The sequence below is a fragment of the Phoxinus phoxinus genome (genome assembly GCF_949152265.1).
Source record: "Phoxinus phoxinus genome assembly, chromosome: 1".
Lineage (NCBI taxonomy): Eukaryota > Metazoa > Chordata > Actinopteri > Cypriniformes > Leuciscidae > Phoxinus > Phoxinus phoxinus.
In genome coordinates this window covers 1,744,725-1,758,851 of record NC_136876.1, presented here as the reverse complement: position 1 = coordinate 1,758,851, position 14,127 = coordinate 1,744,725, and the positions used below count along the sequence as shown (strand labels likewise).

Below are 14,127 nucleotides of genomic sequence, written 5' to 3'. Positions count from 1 at the left end.
GCAGGAACTACTAGTGATGTGACCCATTATTTTAAAGTGAAAAACATGTTAACTCCTCAGTAATTACTCAAGCGTTACCTTGTCATCCCGCAGGAACTACTAGTGATGTGACCCATTATTTTAAAGTGAAAAACATGTTAACTCCTCAGTAATTACTCAAGCGTTACTTTGTCATCCCGCAGGAACTACTAGTGATGTGACCCATTATTTTAAAGTGAAAAACATGTTAACTCCTCAGTAATTACTCAAGCGTTACTTTGTCATCCCGCAGGAACTACTAGTGATGTGACCCATTATTTTAAAGTGAAAAACATGTTAACTCCTCAGTAAGTACTCAAGCGTTACTTTGTCATCCCGCAGGAACTACTAGTGATGTGACCCATTATTTTAAAGTGAAAAACATGTTAACTCCTCAGTAATTACTCAAGCGTTACTTTGTCATCCCGCAGGAACTACTAGTGATGTGACCCATTATTTTAAAGTGAAAAACATGTTAACTCCTCAGTAATTACTCAAGCGTTTTTATTTTATTTTATTATAAGCACTGAAACATTTCAAGATCATAAAAGAAAATCCTACGTAATGCAAAAAAGCACAACTGGGCATGCAAGAATAAAGTACTATGTAAAATATGATATCTGATTCTGAATGAAAAAATTAAATTTGGCACAGTTATGAAACAGATGAGAGAACTGAGCCACAGTAATTTATCCTACAAAAACATGCACAATACACACCAACCACACATATGCTCACCCACAGGTACAAGCAATAAATTTTTTTGTATACTCAAAAATATTAAACTCTGTATTGTCTTCTAATATCTTTTAGCAAACGTCCTAAAGGACCATCCCTGTGGTTGTGTCCAAGCCAGTATGTCCACTCAATACAGGCCAAGTGTTCCTTTAACAGCTTTTCTGTCCTATTGCCTCTCAACCTCCAAATCTGGCTTTTATATGTTGACCATGCTCTTTCTATATTCTGGGTGTGGCCTCCATGAATTGGGTCTACAAACCACCTGCTATGATTCACAGTGTAGTGAGTGTAGCCAAGTGTGGTCAAAGCTCTGTAGGGTCTCCATTCGTCACTCAAAATGGTTGATCCCTGACGAACATGTCTGGTTATAACTGGAATCAGGTGATCTCTTGAGCGCCGTTCAACTAGCCTCAAAATTGGTCGTCTTCTAACACCCTTAATGGCCAAGATACCAAAGACCCACTTTTTTCTTCTCCATGTTCCGCCAGCTCTTCCTCGTCCATACTAAAAATAAAAAATAAAACATTCAATAAGTTTCTTGCTTTCTCTTACCCTGTGAGAAGTGTTGCAACATTACACTTTTGTCTTTAAATATTTAGTTTTTGTCATCAGTGTCCATACTTTTTATAACTTTTTTGTCTTTAAATCATTCTATTCACACAATTTTCTAGAATAGCTAATATAAATTTTGCTCTACACTGTAAAAAATTGCGCTGTAAAATAACAGTAATCTACTGGCAGCTGTGGTTGCCAGCAAAGTACTGTTAATTTACAGCCCTTTACCGTTATTATACAGCTCTCCTTTTTTACAGCATGTTACTGTAAAAATACAATGGAAGGTAACTCGTAACATTTGGGAAAACGATTGCTTCAAACAGTTCAAGTTTAAAAACGAGTATTTAAACTGATAGTATTGTGAACTTCATTTGAGTCCACTGAAAATGAATATCTCTTAATATAATACTGCAAACATCTAATGTGTAATCGTGAATGAATTAAAAACATGACATTAACTAAAATCTTTGCAGTTAGCATTTAGCGAACAGTAGCACACATGCATGTGCTAAAGTATTTATCAACGAGATTGACACTGCATCAGCAACTATAGTTCCTGCGTTTAAATAAAGCAACGGGCAGCATAACATCAGTGTTACTCTGCTCATCTTTGACTGAAGCACAGGCTCTACTCTCCAGCACAATGGTGACCCACAAAACTCATTAATTAAACTAAAAGATCTCTCCTGTATCATCTTGTGCAAAACACAAAAAAACACTTCAGTTTAATATTTACTCTCTTTATCAGTTATTGACTTCGCAAAACTTTTTTATATGAACTTTTACTAATATTTCAGTGAAATTAACTTCTTTTGTTTAGTAAACCTGACTGTTAAATTTTACAGAATATTGCTGTTTTTCCTTGATTTTACGGTAATCTACTGGCAGCTGTGGTTGCCAGTAAAATGCTGTTTTTCTACAGTTTTATGCCGTAAATTAATTTACAGTTGATTACCGTTGAATTACACTTCACTCTGTTTTTATTTTATTTGACACATTTAACCCTTTAAACCCCCCTGCAAAATCTTCAGTTTTAAATTAACACTTGTATGTCCACACTACAGGGTGTTGGAGTAACACTGAAGCAGTGTTGAAGTTAATTATATAATTCAGTGATTAATTAACTGATGATTGAGCATTAGTGATGAACACCTGACAAGGACAGAGGAACAACAAGAAGATAAAAAAGCGAAACACAAGAACTACAACTTACTTCAGCCACAGAAGACATGAAATCTCTGAAGATCTCAGCAGAGAAGGATTAAACAACTCTAAAAAATAGCATTACCAGCTTCACTTATTATTAACCAAATTGACTTAATTCATTTTTTCGTCTACTGAAATTCCTATTGAGAATTAACAGAGGTTTAATGTTGTTTTGTTTCATTTGACATTACCATTATGGGGATCAGTGTTTGCTTTAGTTGGGCTCCTGACCCTTGACTTTAATATTAGTTTTTATTTGGCTGCTTTAACTGTGTATGTATAAGACACATTTGTTGTGGCAGAAGCAAAGCCAACAAAACTGAGATCAGATGTTGCTGGTTAAGTTTTGAATATTACGTTATCACATAATGTTTGTCTCTCTGATCTCAATCAGTTTCTAATTACTTATCAAAAATGTGTTTTTTAACACAATTTAATTTAATATTACTACACTGTGAAACTACACTGTAAAAAATAAAACATAGATTTTATTTATATTTAATTAATTAAAATGAGGCAACAGATTACAAGCAATATTATTAATTAAATTTAACAAATTAGAATTGAGTAATAATTAATCAAATTAATTCCTTAAATGTTAACCATTTAAAATGAGTAAAATTTACAAAATATATGTTATTGCCAACATTGAAGACACCTGATGTTAACAAGCAGAATCACTGAAGGAGAAAACCATAATTAAAGTCACCATTATGGAGATGAGTGTGTGTTTTAGTTGGGCTCTTCACCCTTAAATTATTAACTTTAAGTTTTGTTTGGCTGCTGTACATGAGTTATAACAGCCAGATGAACAAACAGTGATCTGATGGTGTTGGTTGTGTTTTAACATAATCAATATTTCACATTCATTTGACCTGAATCACTGAACTCTAATGGAGTCCAGTTTATGAGTTAAGTTATCTTTATTAACTATAGAAGTACTGGCCTTGCAAACCGTAATATTTTTAACTTTTACAATGTAATCCAAATAATTTCTAAAAAGTTTCTCTTGTACATAAACAAAACAAAACAGACATCATGAATCAGCCTGTGAATCTCAACAATGGTGACATTTATAAAGCATGTTGCAGTGCATTCTGGGTTGCACCAATCAAAACTCATTCATAGCTCCCATCATGCATTGCTGCATGAATAAATAATGAGCTTATGATCAGAGGTTGTCACCATTGCTGAGATTCATATGCTAAATCATGATGTCTGTGTGCGCCTAAAAAAAAACACACATGTATTTTTTATTATTATTGATTTGATCATTTGGATTTCATTGAAAAGGCTAATCATATTATGCAGATAGAAGTAATAAAATAAATTTAACTGGACTCTAAATTGGACTCTACATGAGATCACTGATTCAAGTCAATGATTGTGAAATTGTGAAACACAACCAACACCATCAGATCAACGTTTCTATTTGTTCTTCTGGCTGCAATAACTCACGTACAGCAGCCAAACAAAAACTTTAAGTTAATAATTTAAGGGTGAAGAGCCCAACTAAAACACACACTGATCTCAATAATGGTGACTTTCATTATGGTTTTCTCCTTCAGTGATTCTGCTTGTTAACATCAGGTGTCTTCAATGTTGGCAATAACATATATTTTGTAAATTTTACTCATTTTAAATGGTTAACATTTAAGGAATTAATTTGATTAATTATTACTCAATTCTAATTTGTTAAATTTAATTAATAATATTGCTTGTAATCTGTTGCCTCATTTGAATTAATTAAATATAAATAAAATCTATGTTTTATTTTTTACAGTGCACAGCAACCGCAGCCACAAAAAAATTAATGTTCAAAGGTCAAGAGCCCAACTAAAGCAAACACTGATCACCGTCATGGTAACATCAAATGAAAATAAAATGATATTAAACCTCTGCCACCTTTCAATAAGTCCTTCTGTAGATGTAAATAAAGTCAGGTTAATAATAAGTGAATCTGGTAATGCTTTTTGTGGAGTTGTTTAATCCTCCTCTGCTAAGATCTTTTGCTAAGATTTTTCTGTTCCTCTTGTTCTGATAGAGGAGTGATTCTGATAGTTAACAGCAGGTGTTCCTCAGTGTCTCAATTAACTTCGAAAATTAACTGAATTAACTATGAAATTATTCACTCAGTCAAGTAGACTGTATTAGTGAACTAGGCAATAGTGAATGAGGGTATAGGGTGTGATTTTGGAACACAGCCTCTTAGTGTCGACTTTGAGCGCTGTTAATTCACAGTATATTCCTGTAGGCTAGTTTCTCGAAAACGACAAATATCACCCAGAAGGCATTTTTTTACGGTATATTACTGTTTTAATGAAAAACAGTATGTTACTGTAAAATTTGGCTGTTTTTTTACAGAATTTTTTTACAGTGTAGCAAAACTCACTGATCAAAGACTAAAGAGTTTATGTTTGTTTTTTAGCAAATTGTTTATGCCAAAGCATGTTGCTCCAATCATGATGCTACTTGCTTTGTTTTACCTTTTCAAAAGGCAATTTATTTTTGTGATTTGATTTGAAAGTTAAGTTGCACAAGAGCCATTACATAGCCTTATAAATAAATGTATTCTACCTTTCTTTTGTGACGGAAATTGCTTTCATCTATGACGACAAACTCTGTCCTTCCCCCCACAACCTGTCCTGTCTTTCTTTTGTACTTTCTCAAGGCTTTTCTACAGACCATCCTTAGCTTCTTTGTCATTTTGCTCAGTGTTGCTGAGCTTCCAGCTATCCCGTCCTGGATCATATCCACCTGTCGTAATCTCAGTCCTTGACAATATCTGTTAATCAGAGAGAAAATGTGTAAAAAGATTCACATTGGTCAATACAGTATGACAATAATGTTTGCTTTATCTTTGCAAAAACATATTTGCCCAAAGTTAAATTATTAATTCTGCCAATATGACAGGGTCTTTTAGTCTGTGATTATGAGAGTAAAGTTGTAGCAATATGATGACTATTATTTTGAGGATAATGTCAAAATTATGTGAATAAGGTCATATTACAACAATAATGTTGAATATTTAATCATTTAACTGTCACCCCCCTTTTTTTATAATAGACGTGAAAATGCACAATCCAAACTTAAATGGTTGTAATGAGAATGCAAACATGCTTTAGAATATACTTATGTTTGGTCTTGTTTTAAAGAAGATACCCAGCAGATTATTGAAAAAATTAATTAATGAATGACAAAAGATATGAAAGTTTAAATGTACAGTTAATCAAATATACTGTACTAAAATTTTTTTATTTTATATGGAATATATATTTGACTATAAATTATGCATTGTTTTACTCTAAAATCAAAGCCATACATCTAAACAAGTATCAAATTATAAATTATGTTCTAAATATTACTTCTATCACAATATAGTCGCCAAATATGGAACCTCGAGATTTTTGTGTTTTGTTCAGATAAGAAAAGTTTTTGATTATAAAAAAACCCTACATTTTTTAATTTAAAGTACCATTTCCATGGTAACACAACGTCAAATTTCAAAATGGTTTTCACAGGATACATTTTGAATTTGTAAACTTTCAAATATGACCTAATTTATGATGATTACTAAAATATGTGATAAGAAAAAAGGTGCAATACTGTAATAGATAGCCTACCGGTAAACAAAAGTCATCCAACTTTGTAAGCTGATCCTGCTGTTCTCGAATATCGATCCAGCTCTGCAGCTCTTTGTTAGTTTTCTAGTATGTGATCTTCTGCGACATACCCTAAAATCACCAACATTCAACATTAGTATAGGAGTTTTTAAAAATTATTTTTATAAATTGCGTTTCTTTTTTTTACCATTGATATCCATCGCGTGAATGTGTCTTTTGTAGTTTCATCACTTTCTTACAGATGTTACACTTCATTCTTGACTTCATTAGATTATGTTTTTGTAAAAAATCGATCATTTTTTTAGTCCCTTTTCTGTCCCTGCAATTACAGAGAGAGAGGATTTTCTTCAAAAGTCCCATAACTACAGGCAACAGTTACCATCTACTACCAACTCTCTGTGATGATGGCGATAGTGATAGCGCATTTGACTTGACCCTTGAACTTCGGAAGTAACGTACTGCCTGAATTATTTTCGACATAGGCTACTCCACCCACAGTTTTCAGGAAATATATATATATATATATAAAAATATATATAAAAAAAAAAAAAAAATAGCTTCAACGCCAATTCAATGTTAATGTTTATGTCCTTTAGCCTATACTTATTTTTATTTATAAAATAGAAAAATAAATCTGTTTTACGGAGTTATAAAATTGCACCAAACACCTAAAAAGTAAACATAGTATAATTAAGTAATAATTTGTTTATTTGTGTACATTCTTGTAAAAATGAACATTCTTGTAACCATTTTTTTTTCTTTTTTTTTTCTTGTAACCATTTTAATAATGTCCTGGTTCAATGTGTATGGATCACCTGACTAAGATCAAAAGGTCACAGGATGACACTGATTCAATTTAAAGGAGAACATTTTAAAACAAAAAACATAGTTAAAGTTTTGGAAGGCTTAAAATTTAGTGGATTGATGCCTACAGTCAACTACATTTCGTATTGGGACAATACACTCGAAGAATCGTGTCCATCAGTAGAATTCAGATGCAGAGACGGTAGCGTATGCAATGTTGCATTGACGCGTCGCCATATTGGAGTTAGTGAATCCGATAGTTCACAATCAGAAGACAGCAGCATGGCGACGGAGCGAGAGCGCAAAACTGTGCGCAAGAGAACTACACCTCAGCGACTAATTGAGGATGACAAGGAAGAAACCGGTAAGTATTGTGTAATTTATGTTTCTTTGATGTTGGTAGTGTAATCCATAGGTTCTCGATTGTGGCCCTTAAGATCCACTTTCCTGCGGTTTAGCTCAAACTCTGGTCAGTCTTACCTTCCGGTATCTTTCTAGTATTCCTGAGGATCTTGATTAGCTTGTTCAGGTGTGTTTGATTAAGGTTGAACGTGGATCTCGAGGATCAGAGTAGAGAACCCTGCTGTAATCAAATCTTAAACTTATTTTAACATTCTTGGTTACAATTAAGCAGCCTAGCTGTTGACAGTTTGCTAGCTACGTTGTTTGGTATATGGGTTGAAATTTCAAGACCAAAAAATATTGTTATCATTAATAATATTAAAAGCATAATTGCATTCAGTTCCCTCAAAACAAATTTGTCAGAAATGTTTTACAAAAAACATGATTTTACTTTCCATAGCTAATGTTAATGACTAATTGTGTTTTTTCCCTTTACTTAAAAAATAAATAAAAATCTTCATCTATTTTATAGATAAACATTTTGCGATTTTCACACATGTAATAGTCTATATATATAAGCTGTACACACACATATTTATAGCCAAATGATAATATTAACAGGCTGTCAGATTAAAAATAAATCATCCTTATCTCTTGAAGACACGAAAGTGAGTTGCTGTTAACTTGGAGACAATTTATGTAAACTCTATAGTTTTTATACAATATGTGTTTCATGTGGAAGACACATACTAAATTATTTTTTTTGACAGATTATTTGTTTGTTTTATATTTCAGCACAAGCACCAACCCAACAGGTGACCATCAATAAACTCAAAGAAGAAAACTCGTTTTTGAAATCTAAAGTTAATTTCCTTGAAGAAAAATGCAAAGAGGTGGAAAATGAGAGGGATTTTCTTCGGAGCAGTTTAACCAATGGTGAGAACTGTTTTAGAGTGTTAGCTATTTGTATTCGTTTACAATTAATATTATTATAATATTTTTTTGCCAAACATTAGCTTAACAACACCTGTCAGTGTAAAAAAAAAAGTGTACTCTCTGTGTAAACTGTAATTTTCTTATCATTTCCTTATTTCCCTTTTGTTTCAAACTTTTGTGATTTCTGTCTGTGGAAAGCTGGTTTGAAATAATACCTTTTGTAAAAAGCACTACACCATGAGTCTTCACACTGTTCCTGAAGCCTCCCGAGCAATGCACATTTTGTAGGTCTGCCTTATTTATTAACATAGCTAAATTAACTCATTTGCTGATTAGTACACTACTCCATGACCTGAGCTGGGTGTGTCCAATAAGGGTGACATTCAAAATGTGCAGGAGGCTTCATGAATGGTTTGACTGCTCTGCACTAATAAAAATTACTCTGAATGACTCTTCTTTTTTTACAGCACTGTCAACTAAAGAAACAAGAGAGCCAAAGAGGTCTATTGTGATCACAGATTCTTCCGATGAGGACCATGTGCGAGCAGAAAAGAAAAAGTACAGAAAGGGACGCAAGAAGACCAAAAGAGATGACTCTTCATCAAGTTCCTTCCAGTCCTCATCTTCCTCCGACTCTTCAACACATCATAAGACTAAGAAGTACAAGAAGGGAATGAAAACACAGAAAAGTGCAAAAAGCAGAAGAGGTATGTTCAATGGCCTTTCAACATTCTTTTTAATTAATGTGCACTTTGAGCTTGCTTCACTTCCATTCCAAAAATTCAAGTTTAGTTATCTCTTGTACTGTAGATGTTGATAACGTGTAGGTTACGACTGTAGCCTTTGTTCCCTGAGAGCAGGGAACTCACACTGCATAGATGACGCTATGGGGAACGCCCTCCACGTGAACCGGTGTCTGAAAAACTATCCAATCACGGCAATCAAATTTGACCGGCGACAGCCTATAACGTCACTACTAGTGCAACCCGGAAGTAAAAGGGGCGCCTAGAGAAAATGTCATCCACACTGTAAAACCCAACAAGTTAAGCTAACTCATTTCATTTGAGGAAACCGACTGCCTCAATTCAATTAAGTTTATAAACACAATAGTTATGAGTACTCTGAACTTATTTTAATCGAGTCCACTAAAACAAGTTATTAAACTTTACACTGCATTTACTTTTACTTATACACTGCATAATACTTTATATAGCTGAAACTTCACTATATTGAGTAAAAACAGTGAAGTAACAAACTTTAAATGAACTCAGAGCACTTGCAGTTCCTGCTAGCTCACAACACTTATCGTCTGAAGGGACTGGTCAGCAGGCATCCCCGTGGCATGTGTCTCGTTCCCTGTTCTCAGGGAACAGAGGTTACAGCCATAACCTCGACATTTCCTTTCGAAAGAACAGATAGAACTATTCCCTTGAGAACAGGGCAGACAAGAGCAAAGTTTTCTCAAGGGAAAAAACTCACAGTTGGCACAAGTTGTGTGTGTCATCTGATGTCAATATCTTAGACACGGATCCGCACACTTCTTGAAACGCTTATCACTTGCCATAATTGTTCTTAACTTTTTCAGATGATTGTAAATCAGACAAAACAGTCCCAAAGACAAAAAGAGGATGACATGTTCTCTAGGCGCCGCTTTTATACTTCTGGGTCACTCTAGTAGTGACGTCACAGGCCGGTTAATTTCGATTGCCGTGATTGGATAGTTTTTCAGACACCGCTTCACGTAAAGGGGGCGTTCCGCAATAGCATCATCAACAAAGTGCGAGTTCACTTTTCGAAAGGGAACATGAAGATATGTGACCAATAGGACATTGGCTCAATACAAGACATTTTATAGTGTAGCACAAAAATAAATTAACAGTATATTTTAATATTTTGTATAGTATTATATTAGGGGTGGAACGGTACATGTATTCGTATTGAACCGAATCGGTACGGGCGTCACGGTTCGGTGCACAAATTTACACGGAGAATACACGGTATAAAAATAAATAAAACTCGCGTGCAAATTAATTAATGTAATGCGGAACTACTGTTAGAAACGCGGGTTCTGTAGCCCTGACTCATGCTAGGTTTGCGCTGTCTAAGGGTTTGCGAGCCTCCGCTGCGCGCGCACCTCCCTTAATGGACGAGGCATTTATACTTCGCGAAGTTCGCGCTCGCCGGTGTACTATTCTTTGAAACGACAGGGTGCGACTCGGTGTAATTGTCCTCTAAACCATCAGGAATCAGCGGCGAGAAGAAGTAAGGTACACTCGTGAATGTTTATTTTAGTAGGCTACACTTTAGTACACCAAAACCACACTACAAAAGAATCGTGCAAAGCAGTAAACCAGATTAGGCCTATTCCTTGTGACATTAGAAAAAAAATGGATACGAGAACGTAACCTACAACTAAATTAACGTTATCTTACATAATTTCGAAACGTTTTTATTTAGTTTTGTGAACCTTTTATAAAACATGGCCATTTATTTTTATTTAAAGGGTTTATGTCTGCTATTGTAGGCTCATTTAGTTAATGAAAGCAACTAATTTAGACGCAAGAACTGGGTGCCGGTGCGGTGAGATGTACATGCTCGGCCAGATTCGCCTTGAAGTCGTGCATCTTTGGATGCGGAGCCGCGCGCGCTGTTACACAAAAAGCTGTGCACTGCACACCGCCACGCGAAATGGGGCCTTGCGCACGACCGCCCACACCGCAAAAAACACATTTTTGCCGCGCGCACCTTCGCGCTCGTGCGTCCGCACATAAGAGATGGTGTATTTTCAGCTTTATAGCTGATTGTCTTATTTTGTTTACATCTTACTTTACACACTTCAGGGCAGGCTGTCACAGCTGCTCAGGGGAGAGACTGTAGGTGGTACAGACATGCACAATAAAAATAATTGCCTTCTGCATTTTTGTTTGGCTTTTCCCTCCATTGTACCGAACTCGTACCGAACCGTGATGTCTGAACCGAGGTATGAACCGAACCGTGACTTCAGTGTACCGTTCCACCCCTATATTATATTATACTGTTATGTATTATTTATTATACTCCGAAGCCCTCAAATATCCATGAGTGGCTGTGGCTTTACACTCAGTCACTTCAGAATTCAGGAGGTCTGCAAACAATTGGCAAACAAATTCCTATGTATTTATTAATACAATATATTCTGTAATGTATGAAATGCTACTCCCATGTATAATCTGCCTATATGCTTTGAGAATAACTTTAAGATGAAATTAAGGAAATTATTAAGATGAATGGATTTTGGTGTTTTGTTCTTTGTCAGTATTTTTACCAGAGCAAGTCATAGGAAGGTACAAAAAGGTCCTGAAGTACCTGTCTAAAGGAGCAACCAAAACGGAGGCATACCAAAAGTGCGGTGTGGATAGGAAAACGATTGTTGATACGTCTGCCATTGCTGAGTTGGAAGCCTGTGACATCACAGCGTACAATAAATTACGTGCTGCGTTTCAAAAAGGGCAGAAGCTGTCCGACTTTGCAGACCGTTGCCGACAATTGTGCACACAGGAACCAGTGTGCAGTGCCATAGAGGAAAAAAAGAAAAAAGGAGAGCTAATAGACATTCCACAAAAAAACAAACAACATGTTGCCAGTAGATGTATGTACATTCTTATGTACATTTTGTTTATCCCCACAATCTAATTGTGTTGAATGTTTTTTTTTGGTGTGTTTTTTTATTTTATTTAGCCATAATGTTGGACTCAGTTTATCATCACAGTCTGTTGAATGTGTTGAATGTTTAATTCCAAAATACAGAATTTTTGTTTAGTTTACGGCTAGGTTTCATCATTGTACCAAATTTAATTTAATTTACAATGTTTAATTCAGATATTATATTTTGCACAGTGCTTTATTCTTGCATGCCCAGTTGTGCATTTTTTGCATAATGCACTATTTTCTTTTACGATTACATGGAAATCTTCCAGTGCATATAATAATAAAAAATTGGACCCAATCACTGCAGTTGTTTTATGTTTTATATAGTTTTTGTGGGATGACATGTCAGTGAGGAGTTAACATGTTTTTCACTTTAAAATAATGGGTCACATCACTAGTAGTTCCTGCGGGACGACAAGGTAACGCTTGAGTACTTACTGAGGAGTTAACATGTTTTTCACTTTAAAATAATGGGTCACATCACTAGTAGTTCCCACGGGATGACAAGGTAACGCTTGAGTACTTCCTGAGGAGTTAACATGTTTTTCACTTTAAAATAATGGGTCACATCACTAGTAGTTCCTGCGGGATGACAAGGTAACGCTTGAGTAATTACTGAGGAGTTAACATGTTTTTCACTTTAAAATAATGGGTCACATCACTAGTAGTTCCTGCGGGACGACAAGGTAACGCTTGAGTAATTACTGAGGAGTTAACATGTTTTTCACTTTAAAATAATGGGTCACATCACTAGTAGTTCCCACGGGATGACAAGGTAACGCTTGAGTACTTCCTGAGGAGTTAACATGTTTTTCACTTTAAAATAATGGGTCACATCACTAGTAGTTCCTGCGGGATGACAAGGTAACGCTTGAGTAATTACTGAGGAGTTAACATGTTCCCTATCAAGGGAACTCCCGCTGCGTTTACGCTGTGGGAACACTTCCAAGTGTCTCGTCATGAAGCAAATGTATAATCAGTCCAATGAATGAGCGGGACGTCAGGTGACGTCATAGACCAGGAAACTATAAATCACCCCTGAACGCAGAGCGTGACAGCTTCTGTTTCTTCAGCGAAGCGCTCTCTGTGTGAATCGGTCTGATTCTGTCTGTCTTATTTATTGTTGTCTGTCAAGTTGCAATATATATTTTATGGCAAAAAAAGAGCAAACAAGCGTTGTGTTGTTCCCTGCCCACGTTATTTTACGAGCGGGGACACACACACATCAGCTTGTTTGGGAGTGGAGCATGTTAACAGTCAGTTCTCGAGGGGACTGCCTGTGAGCATTGCTAGAAGCTGTCCGTGAGGACGCTCTGCTCCCGCCGGCCGTTCTTCGAGGATGACGGTTCGGTTCGCGTTCCTCGAGGCGCGGGTCCCGCTGTTGCCGAGGCGCGGCGGGGACTCGTTTCGTGGGGTTCGCAAACGGATCTGACAGCGGGGGTTGAGACGGGCGCGCCCTATCTCGGCTCTCATCTGCCAGATCCAGTGGCTTTTCTCGGGGAGAAGCACGCGCTGCGTTTCTCCTCCCCGCGATGAGACACTCATGCTGCGATTTCCAGTTCCGAGGAACTGGTATCGTTTATGTTTTGTTAAGAAAGAGAGAACAAAACAATAAAGAATATATACAAGAATATATATATATATATATATATATATAAGGCAGATGTTTATGAGTTTCTATAATAAATAAGCTTGCTCATAACTCTGTTGAATAAAGAGGAGCTTATGAGAGTGAGAATATAATGAATTTATATAACTCTATATCTCAGCCTCCTCGTCGGGGATTGCCGTTTAAAAAAAAAGCGCCCTATCTGCACACTGAGGTGTCGAGATCGTGGAATAAACCGGTTTCTATTTATGTGTTTTAAATCCCCAAACTTCTACTATAGTTATGGGTATTTAGTATCATGGTATGACAGAGCCTCGGGTTAAGAGACGCTTGCAAGCTATCTCTCTCCTGAGTCGGCGTCATTATAACCCCGACGCTACCCACCAGCCATCATAAATAATAGATCAATATTATTAAGCAGCGCTGGTTGGTAAAGTATATATATATTTATATATAAGGGCATGGATGAATGTGAGGATGTCAGCGCTGACGCTATTCCAGAATTGCGTCGCGCAACAGACAAAACTGTACCGGGGAGGGACGGTTTTGAGAAATCGTTTTTCCTCGGCGTCCTCTGGAGGGCGACTCTCTGAGGAGGGTTGCAGCGCT

The 14,127-nt window shown here is 36.2% G+C and overlaps 1 long non-coding RNA gene across 1 annotated transcript; it reads right to left on the bottom strand.

Moving 5' to 3' along the window:
• Nucleotides 1-820: 820 nt before the first annotated feature.
• Nucleotides 821-6,241, bottom strand: LOC307005228. The gene is made up of 3 exons (XR_013799241.1): nucleotides 6,141-6,241; nucleotides 5,095-5,302; nucleotides 821-1,260 (listed from the first exon to the last, which is right to left on the bottom strand). It is a non-coding gene; the product is annotated as an uncharacterized lncRNA (long non-coding RNA).
• Between the last annotated feature and the right edge of the window lie 7,886 nt (nucleotides 6,242-14,127).